This window comes from Myodes glareolus, chromosome 10, assembly GCF_982192425.1.
Source record: "Myodes glareolus chromosome 10, mMyoGla1.1, whole genome shotgun sequence".
Taxonomy (NCBI): domain Eukaryota; kingdom Metazoa; phylum Chordata; class Mammalia; order Rodentia; family Cricetidae; genus Myodes; species Myodes glareolus.
Window position 1 is genome coordinate 86,411,875 of NC_142035.1, and position 26,209 is coordinate 86,438,083.

General features: G+C 43.5%; 1 long non-coding RNA gene across 1 annotated transcript; it reads right to left on the bottom strand.

Moving 5' to 3' along the window:
• Positions 1-2,072: 2,072 nt before the first annotated feature.
• Positions 2,073-3,305, bottom strand: LOC125396500 (uncharacterized). The gene is made up of 3 exons (XR_007230818.2): positions 3,272-3,305; positions 2,717-2,839; positions 2,073-2,247 (listed from the first exon to the last, which is right to left on the bottom strand). It is a non-coding gene; the product is annotated as an uncharacterized LOC125396500 (long non-coding RNA).
• Positions 3,306-26,209: the final 22,904 nt, after the last annotated feature.

Genomic DNA, 26,209 nt, shown 5'->3' on the forward strand with positions numbered 1-26,209 from the left:
AATATTTTTGAGTTCCATCTGCAAGTGGAAGGAAAGGGATCCTGGCAGTCGGGAGCCAGGAAATAGCGCAGACCACAGAAAGTGTAGCAGCTCGCAGCCCTGATCTAGAGAAGGTTCCCCCAAAGTGACAGCTCGTGCCTGTGCCCCGCCTGAGTGTAGCAACTCTGCAGTGCTAGGGGAAGGTTTCCCCAGCAAGAGTGTTAGACCCTACCCGGCTCAGTCTCTGCTCCAGTGAAAGAAGGTCTTCCCCCAAACCTGATTCAAGAGCTTTATTGGGGAGAAGAGTCCAGGAGAGTGGCTGCCTCTACCAGGGTGGAAGAAGAGCAGCCCCAAGCTGAAGGGCTTATGTAGGGCTTCTTAGGGGCGGAGTTTTCCCAGGGAGAAGGGGGATTGGTTAGTTTTCCCTGCTCACGGATTTAGTTGGTCAGGGGCAGAGATGGCTGATTTCAGAGTCAAACTGTTTCTTTCATTGGCCTTTTAAAACTTTTTGTCTCTAGGGTTGGGGCCAAAGCATATTTCTTTTCACTGACTCTGATTCTAGGGACAAAGTGTGTTTCTTTGGCACTGGTTTCAGAGTCAGGGTACATTCTTTGGTTCTGGGTTTGGGGCTAAAGCATCTCTTTCACTGGCTCAGGTCTCAGACCCAGGAAGTATTTCTTTCACTGTCTTTGGTTTCAGAGCCAGGGTGCGTTTCTTTGGCTGGCCCTTTTACCTTACACCACCCAGCATTTCTGGTTTATTCACGGGTGTCAAATAGTGGTCAGAAGCAAGAATGTCGTAGCAGCCAATGGCACTCCACCATAGAAACACACCACGGTGTGCTGGCATGCCTGCTTCTGAGGGGACCAGGAGTGTCTCCATAGTTTCTGTTTAGAACAAAATATTAGTTAGTCAGATGATGGATCTGGGGGGCTGTCCCACTGCAGTGGTGAGTGCTCACCTCTTTATGGGGTACACTCTTACCTTAGTCTGGGGTGTCTCATAAATTCTCAGACTTCTTTTTCCTGATAAAATTTTAATGTGCCCACTACCTCTGATGTACTCGACAGATTTATACCATTCCTTTCTGATTTTAGGGATAAGCTAGTTATTGGTCTGTGCCACAAGGTGGTGCCAGACCAGTTGCGCCCTTGATATGCCCACCTAGGTGCACAACCATCCTTTATCCTCAAAATGAAGTTGAACAGAGTCTCTCTTGGCAGGGAACAGCCTGACGTCAACACTCAGCATCACTAAAGGAATTCAGGTGGAGCAGCAATGAAAGAGTCCAGGTGTGGCTGCTTGAATGAGAACGGCCTCCATGTACTCATATATTGAAAGCTTGGACCACAGTGGGTGGAACTGCCTGTGAAGGATTAGGAGGTGTGACTTTGTTGGAGGAGGTGTGGGGATGGGCCCATGCCATTTCTTTCTCTCTCTCTCTCTCTCTCTCTCTCTCTCTCTCTGCCTTGTACTTGTTGATCAGATGTGAGCTCTCAGCTACTGCACCTACCTGCTGCCATGCTCCTTGCCATGGTCATGAACTCTAATCCGCTGGAACTGTGAGCCCCAAATTAAATCCTTGGTCATGGTGTTTTGTCACAGCAATTCAAAAGTAGCTGGGACACCAGGACATGTTAGAATGCATTGGTCCCGAAGCCTGACTGCACCAAACGCTAGTGAGGACTCAAGGCAGCAGGAACTTTTTCCTTTCTTTTCTTTTTTCTTTTCTTTTCTCTCTTTCTTTCTTTCTTTCTTTCTTTCTTTCTTTCTTTCTTTCTTTTTTTATTTTCAAGACAGAGTTTCTCTGTGTAGTCCTGGCTGTTCTGAAATTCGCTTGCTCTGTAGATCAGAGCTGGCCTTGAACTCACAGAGATCTGCCTGCCTCCACCTTCGAGTGCTGGGATTAAAGGCACGTGCCAACACTGCCCTGCTGCGGCAGGAACTCTTATTCACGTGAGCATGCAAATTAGAGAGTCATTTTGGAAAACAGATAAACAATCTTGCCATACAAGCCAGCAATCACGCCCCTAAGTATTTATATCCAAATGACTTGAAAACACATCCACAGGAGGAAAAATAACTTCTACAGAAATGTTTACAATAGCTTTATTCTCAGTTGCTCCAAACTGGAAGCAATCAAAATGTCCTTCAAGACGAGTGGATAGATGAAGTGTGGAAAGTCCTATCCAAGAATGGAATATCATTGAATTGTGCCTCTCCACACCACTTCACAGGGCTTACATCTGAATTCTTTCCTCCATGTGACTGTGTAAAGATGAAGACAAAGTTATAAACATGCATGGACTGACAACAAAGCCTTAAGAGACATAAACAAAACAGACAGAACTGAGAGAGATCCATTATATTCATCTATTCATTAAACTGAGGTGGCCGGAATCTTTACTATCTGCGATCTTTTTACCCCGAACATCTTACATTTCTGCAGGTCTTTGTCTCGTTGAAAGAGCTCAGCAGCAGATCTTGAACACACTTTGTTAGAGTTCTCCATAACATTTCAGGGTGGGGTTTTTTTTCCTGGTGTTTTGTTTCTTTTCATTATTGCTTGCTATTTTAAGTGGTACATTTTTAAAAACCTCAATTTTCAGTTGTTTATTTCTACTTATAAAAATACAATTGATTTTTGTATTGATCTTATATTCTGCAGCCTTGCTTAATTCACTTATAAACTCCCATGACTTTTTAAAACAGCATTATTAAGATATAAATCACATACCATATTGCCTCCCACTTAGAGTTTGCTGTTTGGTGACTTTCAGTGTCCTCAGGGCTCTGAGCACGTAACCACAATGGTTTTGGAATGTCCTCATCATCCCAGCAAAAAGCTTTCATGTACCATCTGCCCAGTAAGAGTATTCGAGTCAATGGCTTTTAGTATATTGTCAGACATCTGCTAACATCAGTCACTATAGAATACTTCGCCACCCAGTAAAAGACCTTCATCTCGGTTCCTTAGGTCATTTCTCCCAGCCTAGTTCCAAGGCAAAAGCTTGTGTGCCTTCTGTTTGCCTTGATTGCTCTGCTCTAGATGCTACGGTAGGATGTTGTTTGAGTTTGTCTCCCTAGAGGGTTGGTGGCAAGGTGTTGAAGTGGTTAGTAGAAGAGGTTAGGTCCCTAAAGACACTGTTCTTAGAATAGATAAATGATGGTCTCATGGGACCCTGCTTAATTTCCTTGAGTGAAGGGCGTGGTCGATCGGTAGTTAAAAATTAACCAGACTAGCTTAATATAAAAGATTTAGCTTTAATAAACAGAAGAAAGGAAAACTTACAAAACCAGGGTTCCAGCAATCCAGAAACGCAGGGGGCAAAAGAGGAAGCACAAGCACACCTAGATCTTTTATTTGTTTCGTGTGGCCCCAGGGGGACACACCCTAAGCAGAATGTGATTGGCTGAAGTTCCCCATCATCTCCCCCTTTGTCTAAACAAGATTGAACTAAACCCAATACAACTATACATAGTAGGAACAGATACCAAACATAAAATTACAAACAACAAACAATATTAAGCAAGAAACACAAAACAAAAGTTTTACTAAAGAGTCTAAATAATGTAGAGGGTAACTACAACTACCTAATCTTCAACTCCATCAAAGATCTGAAAAGGGGAGTAATTTTACTTAAGCAACCAGGAAGTACAAATGAGAAACTTCCGAAATGTGCAACAAATGACAGAGACAACTGACTACCTGAGCAATCACCCAAAATCTCATTTGCAATGTTGAGACAACCAACTTTGGCTAAAGCCTAACTTACATGCCATTTTCAAAGGCAAGGCATTTAGAGCTATCTTACCCTGTCTTGGCAGGATAAGACAATCCTGTTTTTATCCATTTTCGGATATTCTGTAACTCTGTCAGTGGTCGAGGTATGGGCTTTTCTTTGCCCAAAGGCCAGTTCTGCCAAGAAGAAGACAAGCTCCAAGTGGAGTGTCTTTGGTGCTTAACGTTCTCTCGGAAGTAGAGCGGTGTTGCCAGGAGTGATTGTGTCTCGTTAGCATGGAACTCTAGGTTAGATTAAAGGTCATTTTTCATAGCTCTTCAAAGAGGTTGAAGATTATACTATCTATATTAAATATAATCTCTATGTATTTAAAGAGCCTGATTAGCCTAAATATAAATATGACAAACATATATGACTATTGATTTATAATTTTTGATATCTTTCTAACTTGAAGACTAAGAGAATAAACAACTGTGCAATAAATGAGGACAATGACCTTCAAATGTAAATAATATATATCATTGCATAATTAATATATAAGTATCTTAATCAGAGGTAGAAATGTACATTGCATTATGGTAACTATATGTATATATATCAATACTATATATATATATATCAATACATAACAAATGTTTTAAACAGAGGTAGAAGCATATTCACATACAATATTTAATATATCAATATACAAGAATCAATGCCAATATAATTTTCTAAAAACAATAACTCATGAATACCAATATATTATTATCCCATCATCAATTCACTTGGGAATGGATTGTTATAAGAACAGCAATTCCCAGCATTTATATAGTGGCCCACAACTGTTTATCATGGAATCTGATGCCCTCTTCTGAAGTGCAGATGTCTACATAGACAAAAAATACATAAATAAATAAACTTAAAAAAAAAGATGGGCAGTTGTGGTGCATGTCTTTAATCCCAAAATTTGGGGGACAGAGGCAGGTGGATCTCTGTAAATTCAAGGCCAGTATGATCTACAGAGAGAGAAAGGTGATTTTTACAAAAATAATTTTAAAAGAAGAGGAGGAAAAGCAATTCTCGCTTCTTCCCTGTAAGCAGAGACTGCTTGTTCATTTCCTGGCCACACAGATGCTAAAAACCACACAGAAACTGTATTATTACAACACTGCTTGGCCTATTAGCCCACTTCTTATTGGCTAGCTCTTATATCTTAAATTAATCCATTTCTATTAATCTGTGTATTGGTGTGGAAGGTTCTTCTGTCTATGTGTTGCTTTTATTGATTAATGAATAAAGAAACTGCCTTGGCCTGTTGATAGGGCAGAACTTAGGTAGGAGGGGAGGACTGGACTGAATGCTGGGAGAAAGAAGGGCAGAGTCAGAGAGACGCCATGGATCCGCGGCCAGAGGTAGACATGCTGAAACTTTGCTGATAGGCTACGACCTCATGGTGATATACAGATTAATAGAAATGGGTTAAATTAAGATGTAGGACTTAGCCAATAAGAAGCTAGAGCTAAGGGGCCAAGCAGTATTTTAATGAATACAGTTTTTTGCGTGGTTATTTTGGTTCTGGGCAGCCGGGGTGAACAAGCAGGCCCTCCTCCTACAGTGTATTGCCTACCCATAATATGGTTGTGGCCTACCTGCAAGGTTCCATGCAGTGTCTGGCGTCTGTCTCCTGAAGCAGCTCCATGGTTTCTCAATGACTCTGCCTACTCTCCGTGTATCTTTTCCAGCCTGGCTATATTCTGTTAAGCCATTGGCTGAAAGCAGCTTCTTTATTAACCAATGGCAATAAAACATATTCATAGCATGTAGAGGGGAATCCCACATCACTTCCCATCTCTGAGGCCGTTGCTCCCCATTTTCCCTTGTTCCTTCATATTGTTACGCCCCTCCCCGCTCTGACGCCAGCATCTGTGGCATTGGCACCAGAGCCAAACAGATGTTACACCCTGCTCTTGAGGCGTTCCCAGGCTGGTTCTGAAAGCAGGGCTATGGTGGCTGTGAGTGTCTCTGGCACATGTTCTTACATCCTCTGTGTTCTGACATCATTGCTTTCTTTAATTCACCTCAAATGTTCTGTATCCACAAGTCATTTCTTCTCTGTCCCTTTGCTTACTCTCCAAGCACTTGTGAGTTTTCTGGCTTTCTTTCTGGTGTTGTTTGCAGTTTTGCTCTCTGTTGGTTGGAAAATACACTTCTGTGGCCTAACACATGCTCTTTCATGAGGTTCCCTGAGTACCTGAGAAAAATGTCTATTTTGAGTTGCTGGGTGAAGTTTTCCACATTAGTCAGACAGACAGGGTTAGTTAGTGTAAGGGGTGACATCTTCTGTGTCCTCAGCAACTCTCATTCCGTTGTTCCAGCCATTACTAAAACAGAGACGGTGAAGCGACTGGCGTCTCCAGCTGTCGCTGTCGGACTAGCATCTCAGACTGGATCCCTGTGTGTCAGCCTTCCCTTCTCTTCTGTTGCTGGATAAGGGGGCCCGAATGGCGGCAGCACCATTCCCTGTCTGGGGCCCTGGGCTGCAGAGCGGTGGAGACACATTCTCTCTGCCCTGGAGGGAGGCTGTGGCCAGCGAGCTCCTGCCTCACCTCCGCACAGCGATGGAAGGGCCTGGAAGCCTGAGCGAAATTAAGCCTCTCCTCTAAGCTGTTTCTTATCAGTGTGTTTCCTCACATCCACAGAAATGAAACTGGGGTTTTTTTCTTACAGTCTTCATCATTGGCTGACGGGGATTTAACTTCCCATAGATCCTATTCTATTTTAATAATCAGAATTTCTCTTCCTTGTAAAAATTTTGGGTGGCAAGGCAGATATTTTCATTTTAGTAGATACCGCAAAATGTGAATAATTCTCAAATAGACATTTTCTTGAGTGATTAGCAATCTAAATGGAATTCAATTCTTTTGTTTAATGTAAAAATACTATTCTGCCAGCAATTCTGCAAAGACAAAAAATATAAAAAGGAACTGACTCTCAATTATCCCCCCTAGTCATCTTATTTAAATTTATATAAACGTTTGTTGTTTTTGAAAGAGCGAAATATCCCTCCTAAAGTTATCTGGCTAATGCATGTGTTTAATGTTCACATGAATTGTCAATCCATTCTCCCGTTTGTTTACATAGCAGAAAGGTAGCAATGATTTCATACGAAAAATAGCAGCTTTCAATATCATTAATTACTGAGTCAGTTTACCCCGGCATCATAAACATTAGTGTGTCCACCAGCCAATGGGAATAATTGCCTCATATGAAGCACGAATGGAGATTTCTACACTTTTCTACGTTTAAAAAACAAATATTCAGCTATTAAGAATACTTCCAAATGTCCAGTTTGTATTCCTGGTGTAATTACATTGTTCAAATAATGTGTCCTAATTGGGCATGGCAATGCATTTCTGTCTTCCCAGAGCTGGGGAGGCTGAGGCAGAAGAGTCCTTGTGAGTTTGAGGCCACTTGGGCTGCATCATGAGATACTATCTAAAACACAACAAAACAAATAGTCAAACAAATGAAAAAACCAACCAGGGCTGGCAAGATGGCTCAGTGAGTAAAGACAGCTGCCGTCAGTCCCGACTGCCTAAATTCTATCCCTTCGCCCCATGCAGTGGGAGGCTAGCACCAGCTCCCGTACATGGTCCTCTGACTCCAGAGCTGTGCTCACCCACATATGTGCATACGAAATCAACAAGTTACATGCAATAAACCTATTTTTAAAAAATCAAGGCTGGGTGTGGTGATGCAGACCAGTAACCCTAGTGCCCAAGGGGCTCAGATAGGATAATTATCTTGAGTTCAAAGACAGCCTATACCACACTGAGTTCTGGGCAAGCCTGGGATATATAGAGAGGTCCTGTATCAAAAGTGTGTGTGTGTTTCTGAGTATGTATGTGCGTGCATATGTATGTGTGTGTATCTGAAGTTGTGAATGTGTGTGTATGTGAGTGTGTATCTTTGTGTGTGTGTATATGTATGTGTATACATATGTATGTGTATCCAATGTTGTGTATGTGTGTATGTGAATGTGCATCTTGTGTGTGCGTGCATGTGTGTGTGTGTGTGTGTGTGTGTGTGTGTGTGTGTGTATGATACATCCCTTTCACAATCACAGGATAATCAACTGTTTCCAGTTTCAGATATTTTACAAATGACATCACCACAGACATTCAACTATCTGGTCTTCCAAAGACTGAAGCTCAGGCGCTGTGATTTGAATATGACTTGTGTCCCCAGAGTCCATTGGAATTAAACCCTGGATCCTGGGGGCGGTGCTGATGGGAGATGGTGGCTTTGTGGGGGTAGTAGGTCCTTAGAGCACTGTAAGATAGATGTCATTTCTGTCAGGTGCCTTGAGTTCTTGTAAGAGAATTCTTACAAAAGAGACATTAGCCTGGTATATTGGCACACACCTCTCATCTCAGTACTAAAGAGGCAGAGGCAGGTGGGTCACAGTAAATTCCAGGTCAACCTAGTGTACATAAAACCAGGGCTACATAGTAAAACCCTTGCAAGCAAGCAAGCAAGCCTAACCCTGCTCTCTCCATTTCTCTGTTCCACTTCCAGGGCTACTCTAGCATGCACCCCACCTTGCCACTTGTCAGTCAGTCACCAAACCGCCTTTGGCGCTACAGCACCCTATGTTGTACCAGCAACCCTGTGGTAAACAGGACAGTGTCTCATTCCACCATAGAACATGGGACACACCTGACTGCATGATGTAGGAGTCCCCTCTGTGTGTTGTTTGTATTGGTTAATGACTAAAGAAACTGCTTTGACCTGATAGGGCAGAACTTAGGTAGGCAGAGAAGACAAAACTGAATGAGGGGAAGAAGGGCAGAGTCAGAGAGATGCCATGGATCTGCCAGAGACAGATGCTGGGGATTTTACCTGGTAAGCCACTGCCACGTTTAATACACAGATTAATAGAAATGGGTTAAATTAAGATGTAAGAATTAGCCAGACGGTGGTGGCACATGACTTTAATCCCAGCACTCGGGAGGCAGAGGCAGACAGATCTCTGTGAGTTTGAGGGCAACCTGGGCTACAAGACCTAGTTCCCGGACAGACTCCAAAGCTACAGAGAAACCCTGTCTCAAAAAAAAAAAAATGTAAGAATTAGCCAATAAGAAACAAGAGCTAATGGGCCAAATGGTGTTTTAATGAGTACAATTTCTGTGTGATTACTTCGAGACTAAGCCAGCTGGGCAGCCAGGATGAATAAGCAGGCCCTCCTCCTACAACTGCATAGTTAACCAACCTGTGCCCATGCTCTTGGCCTTGTAACTAACTGTACTGTCCTCCCACTCAGACTCTGGGTCACCTTCAGGAATGGCTCTGGCCAGTAGAATAAGAAGAGTAAGGAGACCCACTTACTCTTTTTTACTAAGTTTGAAAGCATCTTTAGGCTCTGGGTAGCATCTAAGTTGTGGTATGGGAGGTTGAAAGGAGGAAGGGGAAGGGGGAAATGATGCTATCACATTATATTCTCAAAAAATAAAGTGAATAAAAAAATTTAAAAAGACAGAATAAAAGAAAAAGGAACAGTTACACCCTTCTGGGTCAGACCACAGAAAGGTGGGCAGACTCAGTGGAACGTTGTGGTGGCACAGCTGACAGTGACTGCATTTGGGGACAGGGTCTCTGGAAAAGGAAAGCACACGATCCTGCCTCCTTGTAGGTGCTCTTCTAGCCAGGTCCCTGGCCTATGCCACTGAGTTAACCGCTAATGGAAGAGGCAAGGGCATGTCGACACCTTGAGGGAGATTCTTCATAGCCACAGATACTACAGGAAGAAAAGAAACTATTATCAACACTGGAACAAACCACCAGTGGAGGTCTGGGAACTGAGAAAGACAAGGGCACGCTGGGATGAGTCAGCAGGCAAGTCACTCCTGGAGGTCCCATTTGCAGAAGCAGATTGCCTCGGGGGGGTGGCGCTGTTGTAGACATTATTAAGGTGTGAATCTGAGTCTCAGGCCACCTGCTGCAATGTCCAATGGTTAGAAACACAGACAGAGATGATTTATTAAGTGGAGTATCTGTATAAGGCTTTTATTTTTAAGTGTAGGGGGGATGCATACGAATACAGGTGTCCACATGGACCATAAGCTCCCTGGGAGCAGGGGTTACAGGCTGTTGTAAGTCATCAGATATGGTTGCTGGGAACCCAACTGGGTCCTCTGCAAGAGCGGTATATGCTCTGACCTGCAGAGGCCCTGGGGTTTATTAACTTGTAAATGGATCCCTTTCCACCCACTTGTCATCTACCTCCATTTCCATGTGTCCTCTGGCATGAGCATCACCTCTGTATCCTTGTCTCCAAACCTGCCACACCTGAGGCAAACAAACTGAACTGGCATGTGTCCATCTTAATTCAGTCAGTCACAGCTGCAGAAAGCTTCTTTCTACTCTCCTTCTAAGGTTATGGGTAGGAATCCAGGGGTAGATGTTCTTCAGTCCTGTTTACCTATGACATGTTAAGCAAGCTACAGGATGTAAGAGACACGAAAGCTGTGTCACTCTGAAACGATGTGTCTAAGAACCTCAACGTCATCTCATGCTCTGCTGTGGGAAGTCCTTCTGTACATGTGTAAAAAAGAGGAAAGAGACAGTAAATTTAATATAAAAGAATACAGAGTCATATATTAAATGAGTAAAGATAATAAAATAAATATTAAACTTGTATAAAAAGTAATAGAGTAAGAAAAATAAGTCACATAAAGATGAAATATACACAGAGAGTCTGGATTATGTGTATTATTGTGTTTTCTTTGAATTCTTTGACTGTAAAGGAACTAAGTACAGAGAAACATTTCATTGTATGAACTGCTAAACTAAACCAACATCTATATTTTAAAAGTATCATAACTTTAGAATTTGGGTCTAAGGATTTGTTGCTTTGGAAAAGAGGTTCTTCTTTTGTTTCCACAGAGAATGAGAACCTTTGGAATCCTTCCAGACTAATGTGGTTTGTTGGATCAAGATCACCCGAAAGGTCTTCATTAATACCCCAAAAATTACTTTGCCCAACAAAAAGCAGAAAGCAGTTTGGAGAGAACTATGTCCTCAAATTCCCTAAATGATTGTTTACAAATGTTTCTTGGTCTATTGATACAAATTTAAGATCAATTTTGTTATATGTTTATTTCTGCTCTTGATTAAGGTATTGTGCTTGTGCAGCTCATTTAAAAATGCAATGTATAATTAAGAAATATAGGTTAATAGACAATCATCTATAATAGTCAAGCTTATAGTCATGTTAGTTAGGTTTTGTAGGTATATAAAGATATATTTCAGTTAGACAGGTATTCTTCAAATCTTTCAGAGACCTTCAAAATAAGGCATTTGAAGTGTTTAAGAAATTTAGGACTTTTTTAAAAAATATTTATTTATTTATTATGTATACAATATTCTGTCTGTATGTATGTCTGCAGGCCAGAAGAGGGCACCAGACTCCATTACAGATGGTTGTAAGCCACCATGTGGTTGCTGGGAATTGAACTCAGGACATTTGGAAGAGCAGGCAATGCTCTTAACCGCTGAGCCATCTCTCCAGCCCCCAAAATTTAGGACTTTTAGGACAATGAAACACATCTGCTCCTGGCACCATCAATCTACTTCAAAAAGATGGTGGGCATTGAAGAAACTCCTTTGGATTTTGCCAGACATTTGGGCAAGAACCTGCTCTCTCCTGGACTGCTTGATATTATGCTGTATGAACTGAACATGCAAGACCAACAGAAAAATGACTTCTGAAGTTGCCTAAAGAAGGTGAGACAGTCCTTCAGAGTTCCTGATTCATGAAAGAGTCTTCCACTTCTAGCAGAGGACCATCGGTGGGGTGAGTTTCCTTCAGGCCGTGGCAGGGTCCCGGTGAGGAGGAGCTTGGGTGTTCCCCGACCCCATAGACGCCCAGGTCGCCCTGCAGTGCTGGCTACCCCCTCACGCCTGCCATCCTAGCTCCCATCCAGGCACGAATTCCTATATTTCTCCCTTCCCCCTGGGGCCATAAAATTTCCCCAGCTCAGCTGCCTTGCAAGCTGGGCCTTGGCTGTAGGCGCAGCTCGGCTCGAGGCAGTTCCTGGGTCCTAAAGGCCTCCCTGAGGACAGGTGGTCCAGGTGCCAGCTCAGCCACATTCCTGACCAGCAGGGGCCCTGACTTCTAGCAGAGGGCCTTCTGTGGGGTGAGCTGGCTTCGGGCAGTGGCAGGGTCCCGGCGAGGAGGAGCTTGGGCGTTCCCCGACCCCATAGACGCCCAGGTCGCCCTGCAGTGCTGGCTACCCCCTCCCGCCTGCCATCCCGGCTCCCATCCAGCAGGGGCCCTGACTTCTAGCAGAGGACCATCGGTGGGGTGAGTTTGCTTCGGGCCGTGGCAGGGTCCTGGTGAGGAGGAGCTTGGGTGTTCCCCGACCCCATAGACGCCCAGGTCGCCCTGCAGTGCTGGCTACCCCGTCCCGCCTGCCATCCCAGCTCCCATCCAGGTACGAATTCCTATATTTCTCCCTTCCCCCTGGGGCCATAAAATTTCCCCAGCTCAGCTGCCTTGCAAGCTGGGCCTGGGCTGTAGGTGCAGCCCAGCTCGAGGCAGTTCCTGGGTCTTAAAGGCCTCCCTGAGGACAGGTGGACCAGGTGCTAGCTCAGCCACATTTCTGACCAGCAGGGGCCCTGACTTCTAGCAGAGGGCCATCGGAGGGGTGAGTTTGCTTCGGGCCTTGACAGGGTCCTGGTGAGGAAGAGCTTTGGCGTTCCCCGACCCCACAGTCGCCCAGGTCGCCCTGCAGTGCTGGCTACCCCCTCCCGCCTGCCATCCCAGCTCCCATCCAGGTACGAATTCCTATATTTCTCCCTTCCCCCTGGGGCCATAAAATTTTCCCCAGCTCAGCTGCCTTGCAAGCTGAGCCTGCATTGTAAGCGCATCCAGGAAAGAGGGAGTGCCTGTGCTTCAATAGCCTGCCTGAGGAAAGGTGGGCATTCTGTCAGTGAAGTCCCTGCCCAAGAAGGGAACCTGACCCGGTAACAGAAGTTCCAATAGAGAACATTTGAAGTAAGAGATGGGCAGATGCCAAGGCAAGACCTCATCCAACAATCTGAAAAACAACATGAAAACACCAGATCCCAAGGACCCTACAACAGAAGGGCTTGAACACCTTAACCCAGAAGAAGTGGAAAAAAGTGCCATTATGAAAGCAATAGAGTCCCTTAAACAGGATATGAATAACTCCCTTAAAGAATTGGATGAGAAATATAACAAAAAGTTTGAAGAAATGAGTATAGAAATTGATGAGAAATATAACAAAAAGTTTGAAGAAATAAGTAAATCCGTGAGTGATACCCTGAGAAACCAAGAAAAAACAATCAAACAAGTAAAGGAAACAGTGCAAGAATTGAAAACTGAAATGGAGGCAATGAAGAAAACACAAACGGAGAACCGGCTGGATATGGAAAACCTAGGTAAACGAACGGAGACTACAGAATCAAGCATAACCAATAGAATACAAGAGATAGAAGAACGAATCTCGGAATCTGAAGACACCATAGAGAAAATAAATGCTCTGGTCAAAGAAAACGGCAAATCCAACAAATTCTCTTCACAAAACATTCAGGAAATCTAGGACACAATAAAAAAACAAAATCTAAGAATAATAGGGATTGAAGAAGGAGAAGAACTGCAGATCAAAGGCCCAGAAAATATATTCAACAAAATTATAGAAGAAAACTTTCCCAACCTAAAGAACGATATTCCTATGAAGGTTAAAGAAGCATACAGAACACCGAATTGACCGGATCAGAAAAAAACATCCCCTCGCCATATAATAATCAAAACACAAAATATAAATATTAAAGAAAAAATTTTAAGAGCTGCAAAGGAAAAAGGTCAAGTAACTTATAAAGGTAAACCTATCAGGCTTACACCGGATTTCTCTATGGAAACCATGAAAGCCAGAAGATCCTGGATAGAGGTACTGCAGAAACTAAGAGACCATGGATGCAAACCCAGACTACTATACCCAGCCAAGCTATTGTTCACTATCAACGGAGAAAACAAAATATTCCAGGATAAAAACAAATTTAAACAATACGTAGCTACTAATCCAGCCTTACAGAGAATATTAGAAGGAAAATCACTACCGAAGGAATCCAACATTCCCAACACGGCCTACAATAACTCAAACATCTAGCGACCATTCACAAGCACAAATCAAAGAAGAAAAACACATACACTCTACTACCTAAAAAAAAAAAAAAAATGACCGGAGTCAACAACCACTGGTCATTAATATCACTTAATATCAATGGACTCAATTCACCTATAAAGAGGCACAGACTTAGAGATTGGATACGAAAACAGGATCCAACATTCTGCTGTTTACAAGAAACACACCTCAACCACAAAGACAGACACCAACTCAGAGTAAAGGGTTGGGAAAAGGTTTTCCAAGCAAATGGACCTAAGAAACAAGCAGGCGTGGCCATTCTAATATCTAACAAAATCGACTTCAAACTAAAATCAATCAGAAGAAATGGAGATGGACATTTCATACTCATAACTGGAACAATTCATCAGGAGGAAGTCTCAATCCTGAATATCTATGCTCCTAATATAAAGGCACCCACATATGTAAAAGAAACTCTTCTAGAACTCAAGGCGGTCATCAAACCACACACACTAATAGTAGGAGACTTCAACACTCCTCTCTCACCAATGGACAGGTCAATCAGACAGAAACCAAACAGAGAATTGAGAGATCTATTGGAGGTATTGAATCAAATGGACTTAACAGACATCTATAGAACACTCCACCCAAATAGGAAAGAATATACCTTTTTCTCTGCAGCTCATGGAACCTTCTCGAAAATTGACCACATACTCGGTAACAAAGCAAACTTCCACAGATACAAAAAAATATTAGTGACTACCTGTGTCTTGTCAGATCACCATGGACTAAAATTAGAATTCAACAACAATGCTCCCCCCAGGAAGCCAACAAACTCATGGAAACTGAACAGTCAACTACTAAATCACCCCTGGGTCAAGGAAGAAATAAAGAAAGAAATTAAATTCTTCCTTGAATTTAATGAAAACAAAGACACAACATACTCAAACCTATGGGACACTATGAAAGCAGTGCTAAGAGGAAAGTTCATAGCACTAAGTGCCCAATTAAAGAAAGCGGAGAAAGCACACATTGGAGACTTAACAGCACACTTGAAAGATCTAGAAAAAAAAGAAGCTGATTCACCCAGGAGGTCTAGAAGACTGGAAATAATCAAACTGAGAGCTGAAATCAACAAAACAGAAACAGAGAAAACAATCCAAAGAATCAATGAATCAAAAAAGCTGGTTCTTGGAGAAAATCAACAAGATTGACAAACCCCTATCCAAATTAATCAAACGGCAGAGAGAGAACATGCAAATTAATAAGATCAGAAATGAAAAGGGGGACATAACCACAGACACAGAGGAAATTCAGAGAATCATTAGATCTTACTATGAAAGTTTATATGCCACAAAGTTGGAAAATGTAAAAGAAATGGACATTTTTTTAGATAAGTATCATATACCAAAGTTTAACCAAGAACAGGTGAACAATCTAAATAGACCTGTTAGTCGCGAAGAATTAGAAGCTGTTATCAAAAATCTCCCTACCAAAAAAAGCCCAGGACCAGATGGTTTCAATGCAGAATTCTACCAGAACTTCCAGGAAGAGCTAATACCTATACTCCTTAACGTATTCCACAATATAGAAACAGAAGAGTCATTGCCTAACTCCTTTTATGAAGCTACAGTTACCCTAATACCAAAACCACACAAAGACACAACCAAGAAAGAGAATTACAGGCCAATCTCACTCATGAACATTGACGCGAAAATTCTCAATAAAATACTGGCAAACCGAATCCAAGAGCACATTAGAAAAATTATCCATTATGATCAAGTCGGCTTCATTCCAGAGATGCAGGGCTGGTTCAACATATGCAAATCTATCAATGTAATCCATCATATAAATAAACTGAAAGAAAAAAACCATATGATCATCTCACTAGATGCTGAAAAAGCATTTGACAAAATTCAACACCCATTTATGATAAAGGTGTTGGAGAGACTGGGGATACAAGGATCATACCTAAATATAATAAAAGCAATATACAGCAAGCCGACAGCTAACATCAAACTGAATGGAGAGAAACTCAAAGCCTTTCCACTAAAATCAGGAACGCGACAAGGCTGTCCACTCTCTCCATACCTCTTCAATATAGTGCTTGAAGTTCTAGCAATAGCAATAAGACAACATAAGGAGATCAAGGGGATTCGTATTGGAAAGGATGAAGTTAAACTTTCGTTATTTGCTGACGATATGATAATTTACATAAGTGACCCCAAAAACTCTACCAAAGAACTCCTACAACTGATAAGCACCTTTAGTAACGTGGCAGGATACAAGAGCAACTCCAAAAAATCAGTGGCCCTCCTATACACAAAGGATAAAGAAGCAGAGAGGGAAATCAGAGAAGCATCGCCTTTCATGATAGCCACAAATAGCATAAAATATCTTGGGGTTACTCTAACCAAGGAAGTGAAAGACCTATTTGACAAAAACTTTAAGTCTTTGAAGAAAGAAATTGAGGAGGATACCAGAAAATGGAAAGACCTCCCCTGCTCTTGGATTGGGAGAATCAACATAGTAAAAATGGCAATTCTACCAAAAGCAATCTATAGATTCAATGCAATCCCCATCAAAATCCCATCAAACTTCTTCACAGACCTTGAGAGAACAATAATCAAGTTTATATGGCAAAACAAAAAACCCAGGATAGCCAAAACAATCTTATACAATAAAAGAACTTCTGGAGGCATTACCATCCCTGACTTCAAACTCTATTATAGAGCTACAGTATTGAAAACAGCTTGGTATTGGCATAAGAACAGAGAAGTCGACCTATGGAATCGAATAGAAGACCCAGATATTAACCCACAAACTTATGAACACCTAATTTTCGACAAGGGAGCTAAAGGTATACAATGGAAGAAGGAAAGCATCTTTAACAAATGGTGCTGGCATAACTGGATGTCAACCTGTAAAAGAATGAAAGTAGATCCATATCTATCACCATGCACAAAAATCAAGTCCAAATGGATTAAAGGCATCAACATTAATCCGTCCACTTTGAACCTGATAGAAGAGAAAGTGGGAAGTAGTCTACAAGATTTAGGCACAGGAGGCCTCTTCCTAAGTAGGACCCCAGCAGCACAGACAATAAGAGAAACAATGAATAAATGGGATCTACTGAAACTGAGAAGCTTCTGTAAAGCAAAGGACACTGTCAGTAGGACAAAAAGGCTGCCTTCTGACTGGGAAAAGATCTTCACCAACCCCTCATCAGACAAAGGTCTGATCTCCAAAATATACAAAGAACTCAAGAAACTAGGCACTAAAACTCTAATTAACCCAATTAAAAAATGGGGGTACTGAACTTAACAGAGAATTCACAACAGATGAACTTCGAATGGCCAGAAGACACTTAAGATCATGCTCAACCTCCTTAGCGATCAGGGAAATGCAAATCAAAACCACTTTGAGATACCATCTTACACCTGTCAGAATAGCTAAAGTCAAAAACACCAACGATAGCCTATGCTGGAGAGGATGTGGGGTGAGGGAAACACTCATCCATTGTTGGTGGGAATGCAAACTCGTGCAGCCACTGTGGAAATCAGTGTGGCGGTTTCTCAGGAAACTGGGAGTCAACCTCCCTCAGGACCCAGCAATTCCACTCTTGGGAATATACCCTAAAGATTCCCTAACATACTACAAAAGCATTTGTTCTACTATGTTCATAGCAGCACTATTTGTAATAGCCAGAACCTGGAAACAGCCTAGGTGCCCCTCAATAGAAGAATGGTTAAAAAAGGTGTGGAACATATACACATTAGAGTTTTACTCAGCGGTAAAAAACAATGACATCTTGAATTTTGCATGCAAATGGATGGAAATAGAAAACGCTTTACTGAGTGAGGTAAGCCAGACCCAAAAAGAGGAACACGGTATGTATTCACTCATAAGTGGATTCTAACCATAATTAAAGGTCTTTGAGCCTATTATTCGTGATCCTAGAGAAGCTAAATAAGAAGATGAACCTGATGAAGATTATTTAGCTATCCACCAGGAGGTAGGTAATAGACAAGAGTCCCAGGTAACCTCGGGTGCATGGGGGGGTGGGAGGGTTGATGGAAGGGGAGAGTGTTAGAGAGAAGGGAGTAGGGGAGGAACGGGGAAAGCTCGGTGGCCTGGGATGGGGGGGGAGGGAGGAAGGATGAATATGGGATCAGGGAAGAATATATTTCAACTAAGGGAGTCATTTTAGGGTTTACAGGAGACTTGATTATATATGGGATCCCAGGTCCAAGGAGAGATCCCCCAGATTGTTCTCTGGACAGAGGAGAGGGTGCCTGAATCGGCCGTGGCCCATAACCATACTGATGTATATTTTGCTTATCACCATAGATCCTTCATCTGGCGAAGGACGGCGATACAGTCGGAGACCCACATTGGAGCACCGGACTGAGCCCCCCGAGGTCCAAATGAGGAGCAGAAGGAGGAAGAACATGAAAAACGAAATCAGTACTGCGAGGGATGCTATCACCCACTGATACAAGGGAATGGATCTAATGAGAGTTTACCAAGGCCAGTTGGACTGGGACTGAACGAGGAGGTGATCTAACCAGATTCTCGGAATTTGGCCGGATTCTCTGACTGTGGCTGGCCCGAAGTCTTTCTGAAAAGCCATTGACTATGATACTGGGACCTGTTTCCTCTGCATATACTGGATTTTGGGGATCCAGTCTGTTTGGACACTCACCTTCCTGGACCTGGAGGGAGGGGGAAGGAACTGGAACTTCCCACAGGGCAGGAAACCCTGACTGCCCTAAGGGACGAAGAGGGAGGAGGAGAGGGAGTGGGGAGAGTGGGAGAGTGTTGGGAAGAGGGGCGGAAATGGAAACTTTTATAATTTAATAAAATTTACTTTAAAAAAAAAAGAAAGAAAGAGTCTTCCAGACATTCTGCAGGACACAGAAAAAAGTACTGTCAAACTACCAATATAGTTGGAACTCTCTTTGAAATTTTCTGCTTTATGGAAAAGTCTTCTGGATATTGTGGGCCTGAAGGCTGAAGATGGATGCCCCAGTTATACAGAAGAACTTTTGACTGTCCAGGCAGCAAAGATGTCTCTGCCAATTCTGGAGTTTTAGAAGTTGCCTACAATGTACTTCCTGTTTATTTATGTAATATTATGTCTTTCTGGGGTCTTTGATGGAGTCGAAGAATAGATATAATTATAGTTTTCCTTAGTTATGATAAAAGATAAAGTAGATATAAATATTGTAACTGTGATTCTTGCTTGATATCTGTTTTGTTATATGTAATTTTACTGTATTAAAGTTAAAACCTTCCTTTTATTTAAACAGAAAAGGGGAAATGGTGTGGGAAGTCCTTCTCTATATGTGTTGCTTTTACTGGTTAATAAAGAAGCTGGCTTGGCCTGTGATACGGCAGAGTAGAGCTGGAAGGAGGAACTGGAAGACTAAACTGAATGGTGGGAGAAAGAAGGTGGAGTCACGAGACACCATGTAGCCACTGGAGGGGAAAGGCATGAGCTGTCAACTGGAACCTTGCTGGTAGGCCACAAACCTGGTAGTAAAATATAAAATAATGGAAATGGTTTAATTCTAGATGTAAGAACTAGCTAGCAATACGCTTAAGCTACTGGCCAAATAGTATTGCAAATAATATAGTTTCTGTGTAATTATTTTGGGAGTCTAGGTGGCTGAGAAACGAATGAGCAGCCTCTCCCAACAATACTCAGTCAGTGCACATTTCCTGTGGGTCTGCTGCTAAGTGCCAAAGAACAAACTCCTGGAACTCAGCCTCATGGTCTTAGAGCAAAGGCTGGGATGCTAGCTGGCCTGGGAGCAGCTGGGCAAGCCGAGTTCAATCTTTTTAGAAACTGCTCCATAGAAATTCACTCCTGAACCCATGCCTTTCTCTTCTTAGGGATGTAGACAGTCCCTAAGCGCCGGTGAAGCGCTGATGTTCTGAGAGGTTTTCCAATATGTGAAAATGTTGACTGGGCCTGTTGATAGAGATATAGTCCCAGCTCCCAGGAGGCAGAGGCAGAAGGTTCACAAGTTCAAGACCATCTGTAACATGAGGGGGCCAGCTTGTTGGGGTTTCTGTCCCACCCAATACCCCACAACCGGCAAGCCCCAAAGAAAATCACACAGAGGACTCCATAAGATTATAAACTGATTGGCCCATTAGCTCCGGTTACTTATTAGCTCTTATAACTTATGTTAGCCCATTATTTTTATCTATGCTAGCCACATGGCTCAGTACCTTCTTCAGTCATCTGGACAGGACTGGGAGAAGTGGGCTTCCTAGAATTCTCCTGTTCTCATTGCCCTGACTCTACTTCCTGTCTGGTTGACCCGCCTATCCTTCCTGCCTGGCCAATCCGCGTTTATTCAAAATAAACAGACAGACAATTCTCCAGCACCAGCCATCTACGCTATAGAGTGAATTCAAGGCCTACCTAGTAACAGTGAAACCCTGTCTCAAAACTTAAAAGGGAAAAAAAATGGCAGGGTGTGTGTGCGTGTGTGTGTGTGTGTGCGCGCGCGCACACATGCGCAAACGTGCATGTGTGTTGTAGATATTAGATATAGTGGTAGAGCACCTACCTAACATGCATGAGGCCCAAAGTTCAATGCTCAGCACAGAAGAAAGAATGGGAAAAAAGGGAGGGAGGAATGGTAGAGAGGGAGAGATGGAGGGAATGGTGGGAGAGAAGAAGGGAAGAAGGAAATGCTGTGAGATGCACAGTGCTGTACACTAGGGGAGGTAGAAGAGCATTTGTAGTGTAGATAGTAAGTCACTGCCCTGGTTCAAATCCCAGCCCTGTCTTTACAAGCTCTCATGACCCTAGATCATAGGTCACTTTACTTCTCTGAACCTCAGTTTCTTTTATTAGTTCTCTCTCTCTGTAAGGTCACGTGTTTTATGATTTTTTAAAAAATGCTGCAAGATCCCTGGCAGCAGTAGACAGCAGAAATGCTGTAGGTCCCAAATGGTGGTAGCAGGCCATGTGGTGGCAGACAGTGGGCCCTGGGAGCAGCCAGTCCAAGGCAGAGACGGCTGCCAGTCCCCAAACAATGGCTGGTCCAAGGCAGGGAGACACATGGCAGGCAGGCAGGAGACAGAGACATGGATAGACACGACATACAGAGTGAGGTTGAATATTTATTCAGGGGGTTATGGAGGGGGAAGGGAGAAGGGGAAACAGAGAGAGAGACAGACAGAGACAGACAGAGAGAGAGAGAGAGAGAGAGAGAGAGAGAGAAGAGGTGAAAGAGACAGAGAAGGGGGAAAGCAGAGAAGTGGGGAGAGAGGCAGAAGTGAAGCTGCCTCTCTGAGAGGAAGATGGAAAAGAAGAGTGAGCTCAGGCCGGAAGCTGAAGATCAGCCTGCCTCAGTGGATGGGGGAGGGAGTGTGCGTGGCTTGTCTCTTAAAGAGACAGAACAATCGTTACAATGTGTAACCCAGGCTGCATGGACTGTAGCTAAGGATGACTTTAAACTTCTGGTTGTCCTGCCTCCACCTCACATATATGCTCAGATTGGTGGCATATCCCATTATGTCCTCTTTGGTGCAGAGCTGAGGATCAAATCCAGGGCCTCACACATACTACCACTCTACCAACTGATCCACATCCCTAGTCCCTCAGTTTACCTTCTAGGAAGTGAGGCAATGTATGTTAAGTGAGTAGTGTTGATGCCGCAGGGTGGCTTGTGACAGTAACTGCTCGTCACCACTGTCCCCAGCATATTCTCCATCACCAGGGAGCTACTAGCTGCAGTGGGAGATAAACCCAATGGATGGTGGAGCTAGAGGAAAAGCCCACACAGCGGATCAACTGTCGGGCTGCCAAGGTGTCCCATAGCAGGTACCCTAAAGATTGGGACAGTCGGAGCCCAGGCATATTCTTCAGTAGTAGGGCAAACAGCACCAATGCCAGGATACTCCCTAGAACTGGCATGTTAACTGTTAGTTGTGATTACGAATTAAATGCCTGCTGCAGCTACTAGTAAACCTAGAAAGTTTCTTCAGACAACAGCTTAGCAGCTCAAAGGTGTAGCACCTGTACCTGCTGAGTTCTGGAGAGGACCCTTCAGTAGGTAATCCATCACAGAGAGGCCATAGCAAGAATGCATGCATGGAAGCATAAAGACTTTTCTGTTTCCTGTGTGGAACAGGAAGCAAGAGTGCTGGGTGGGGCCAGGTCAAGCTCTACTCACAAAGCCGGTGCCCTACCCATTAAGGGCCCAAGAATGTCCCATAAAGGGCCACTCCTCCAAGGCCCCATGACTTCTCATATTTTCTTTTCTTCCTTCTTTCTTTCTTTCTTTCTTTCTTTCTTTCTTTCTTTCCTTCCTTCCTTCCTTCCTTCCTTTCTTTTTTTTCTGAGAGAGGGTTTTTCTTCTTTTTTTAAATTTATTCATTTGTTAAAAATTTCCACCTCCTCCCCGCCTCCCTTTTCCCTTCCCCTCCCCACCTCCCCCTCCCTCTCTAGTTCTAAGAGCAGTCAGGTTTCCAGGCCCCATGGGAAGTCCAAGGTCTTCCCCTCTCCATCCAGATCTATAAAGGTAAGCATCTAAACAAATCAGGTTCCCACAAAGTCAGTCCATGCAGTAGAATCGAAACCCAGTGCCATTGTCCTTGGCTTCTCAGTCAGCCTTCACTGCCAGCCACATTCAGAGAGAGGGTTTTTCTATGTAGCTGTCCTGGAACTTGCTCTGTAGACCAGGCTGTCCTCAAACTCACAGAGATTCTCCTGCGTTTGTCTCCTGAGCGTTGGAATTAGAGGTGTGTGCCCCCCCCAGCCCCATATTTTCATACTAGGGAACAAGTCTCCAATGCACAGACTCTAGGGAACAAAGGACATCCAAACCACAGCATCCAGGAACCTGAGAGATTAAGCAGAAAATTGAGGGTGAGCTGACTTCAGCTCAGGAGCAAACAGGCTGGGATTAAAATCCAGATCTCTCAACCTTCTCCTCAATGGCCTCTTGAGCTATTGCAAGGTCTGGGCTTCAGTTATAATGACTCCACCTCACAGGGTGCTGTGATGACCCGCCTGTGCGGACCGGCCTGCAGAACACCCAAGAAGATCTGTGCCACTCAGAGTCAAGTATTAACTGAAGTCAACTCAGAAAATAAAAGTCATGTCTTATAAATTTGACTAAAAGAGGAACTGGCTCCCTGTTCATCTCTGCAACTTTCCAAATCTTGCCCAAAAGATGTGCTCCTCAAGCTGGTACTCCTGTTGGCAGAGTTGAACACCTTGAACACCAGCCGCGCCTCTGGAGTCCTCCACCTACTTGCAGCTCTGAGGATTTTGCTCAGTCTTTGATAACTAAACAATCTGCATTATTGCCCCAGGCTCGCAACCACCCAATCCCAAACCTTACCGGAGCCTTCAGCACAAGTGGTTAGTAGCAGGAACTACCCAGGAGAACTGTTTCCATAAGGTCTCTGTTTAAAAAGAGAAACAAAGACTAAAGGTCCCAAGGTGGCTTTAACTGATTATCTCCTACAATAAACTGAAGGCAGCTCACAGCAAAAGAGAATGTAGGGAAAATCTGAGGGCCCACAATTTCCCCGTGCTCTAATATGCTGCTCTTGACTTTCCTTGTGCGATCCTTTGACTCAAGGTCACCAGAGAGCTGCTTCCCGTCCGTCCAGACCTCAGTTCTGCATCGTAGTCAGAAAAAGGAAAAGGAAGCAACAAAGACAACAACAGTACTACTCATTATCCAAAAGGATGACATATGGTTACCTCTTGGTAGAATCTGGAAGTAAGCAGTTTAGATGGACACACTGATTTACAGTATATGGATAATATTAGCAGGGAAGAAAGATAAAATAATATAGGAAGAAAACTGTAGCCCATGAACAAAAACCGGTTCACTCTTTGTGTTTATAAATAAAGTTTTATTGAAATACATTTGTGTCCATTTGTTTACAATACTAAAATTGTTGAGTATTTACTAATACTGAAATTGAGTGTTTACTCAATACTCAGTGTTGACTCATGGTAAAAGACTACCTGATATCTAGAGTTTAAAATGTTTGCTCTCTGATCCTTTTCAGAAAAACTAGCAAGCCCTCCTGGAGTAGAAAAGCAGTAGTGTCTGGCACAGATACTAGCAAAAGGCAGACTTCTCTCCAGGCCCAGGAAATTCCTATAATAAACCCCCATATCTTATGCCCAATATTAAAGCTGGTTCATGCGAGGCAATGCACAAACTGAATTCAGACTTGAAGCAATCTGACAATTTGAGTAGGAGCTCCATCAAGCAGTGGGGAACACGCCAAAGCTTTCAGGACAAATGGTTCATCCCAATGATCCCAAGACACGAGAGCCGATGCATGACAGGACAGTGGTTCGTTGTGTGTCCTTTCCACCAAAACTGTGACTGAAGACATGCACAGAGCCCGGGTTCTATGGGCAAACTGAGAATCCAGACTCACACCTCATGCTCGCAGAGGAAGCACCCTTACCTACTGAGCCACCTTTCTAGCCCTGTCGCTTTCGGTTTTTGAGACAGATTCTCACTATGTAGCCCAGACTGGACTGAGATTCACTATGTAGCCCAGTCTGGACTGAGACTCACTATGTAGCCCAGGCTAACTTCAAACTGACCATTCTCCTGTCTAGTGATAGTTCATTTGTATTTTAATAAATAAAGCCTGCCTGAAGACCAGAGAGTAAAGCAACCCCACTGGTCAGCCTCACAGACCAGGCAGTGATGACACATCTTTAATCCCAGTAGCCACGCTAGTTTGCCATAGAAACAGGGCGGTAGTGGTGCACAACTTTAATCCCAGCCCTAGAGCGGAATATAAAATGGAGGAGACAGCTCTCGCAGTCTCGTCCTGAGATTCCAGGAGACAAGATCTCCATTTCGGATTGAGGTAGAGGTAAGAGCCAGTGGCTGACTGTTTTGCTTTTCTGAACTGCAGGTTGAACCCCAATTTCTGTTTCTATGTTTTTATTAATTGTCCTCCACTCCTGTCTAAACCTCCCTAACACTGGAATTATAGCCATGGCCCACCTGCCCTGGCATCTTCACACTTTGATTTCCTGGTTGAGTTTATTGACTTTGCACTTGCCAAGGATGAACCAGTTGGAGTTTAATTACAATGTCAATTGCACGGAACGCCACATAACTGAACAGCAACTTCTAGGAAGCAAGCAAACATCATCTCAAAACAGACCAGTTTCTCTTGAAGCCCAATGCCAGCTTGCCTGATTCAGAAGAGTCCCCCCAAAAAAGGCCAATGGTTGATAACCAATTTCCTCCAATTGTTCAATCCCCTGCTAAAGTGCTGGTAACTCTGTATGTGTGTGTGTGTGTGTGTGTGTGTGTGTGTGTGTGTGTGTGTGTGTAAACCCCCGAGAAAGGACGGTGAGGGGACACTCACTCATCAGCAGGGAAAGAGCCTCCCCTCACCCGCACTCTGCTGGTTTAGTTTCTCCTTGGCTGACACCCAGAAATTTCAACATAATTATCTAGGCCACCTGTAACAAACTCTTTTCTGGAAAATGCTACAAATGAGATTAGTAAGTGGCTAATGAACCTATGCCTGGAGTTCTACTTCCCTGTGACCCAAGCCCGAGTCCTTTCAGCAATGTTTTCTGTGAGAGCGCCCTTCCCCAGGTGCGGGCCTGACAGTGTACCTGAAAGAGCCTCTCCTGAAGGCCAGAATTCTGAGGACATGATAGTGTTCTCACAGATGCCCCCGGTGAGGCACACAGGGCTCCCAGGCACAGCTTCTCTGGCTGGACAACGGCAACCAGTGCCACTCCTGTCCTGGTGGAGAGTGCAGCTGGCCATAAAAGCCAACAGGTCTATAGCTAAATGTGCTTCAACTTTCTATTTTGACAAATAGTCCTGATCCCTACCCTTTCCTCTGGCTGTACTGGGATTGAACCCAGACCTTGTACATGACAGGCAAGCACTCTAACAGAACTATACTCACAACCTTTTATCCATGTCTCTCGTGTGTGCCCACACCCGTTTTTTATTTTGGGACAAATGCTTCTTATTTTGTGATACGGTCTCACTAAGTGGCCTTGAATTTTCTCTGTAACCCAGACTTTTTATCTTCCTACCGCAGCTGGAGTACAGGCCCTTTACCTCAGGCCTGGCTAATAGAATATTATTTGAAATATTTTAAACACGACATCTTTATGGTCAACCACACAAGGAACAAGACTGAACCCCACTACTTAGGTAGCTCCCCAGTGAAGCCAGCTCGGCTTGGGACAAACTTGCCCGCCCAAAATCGATGGTAGGAAGAAAGCACAGACAAGCCAGTATTCATAGCTCCGCAGTAAAAGACCTAGAGCTGCTGCCCACTCAGACCAAG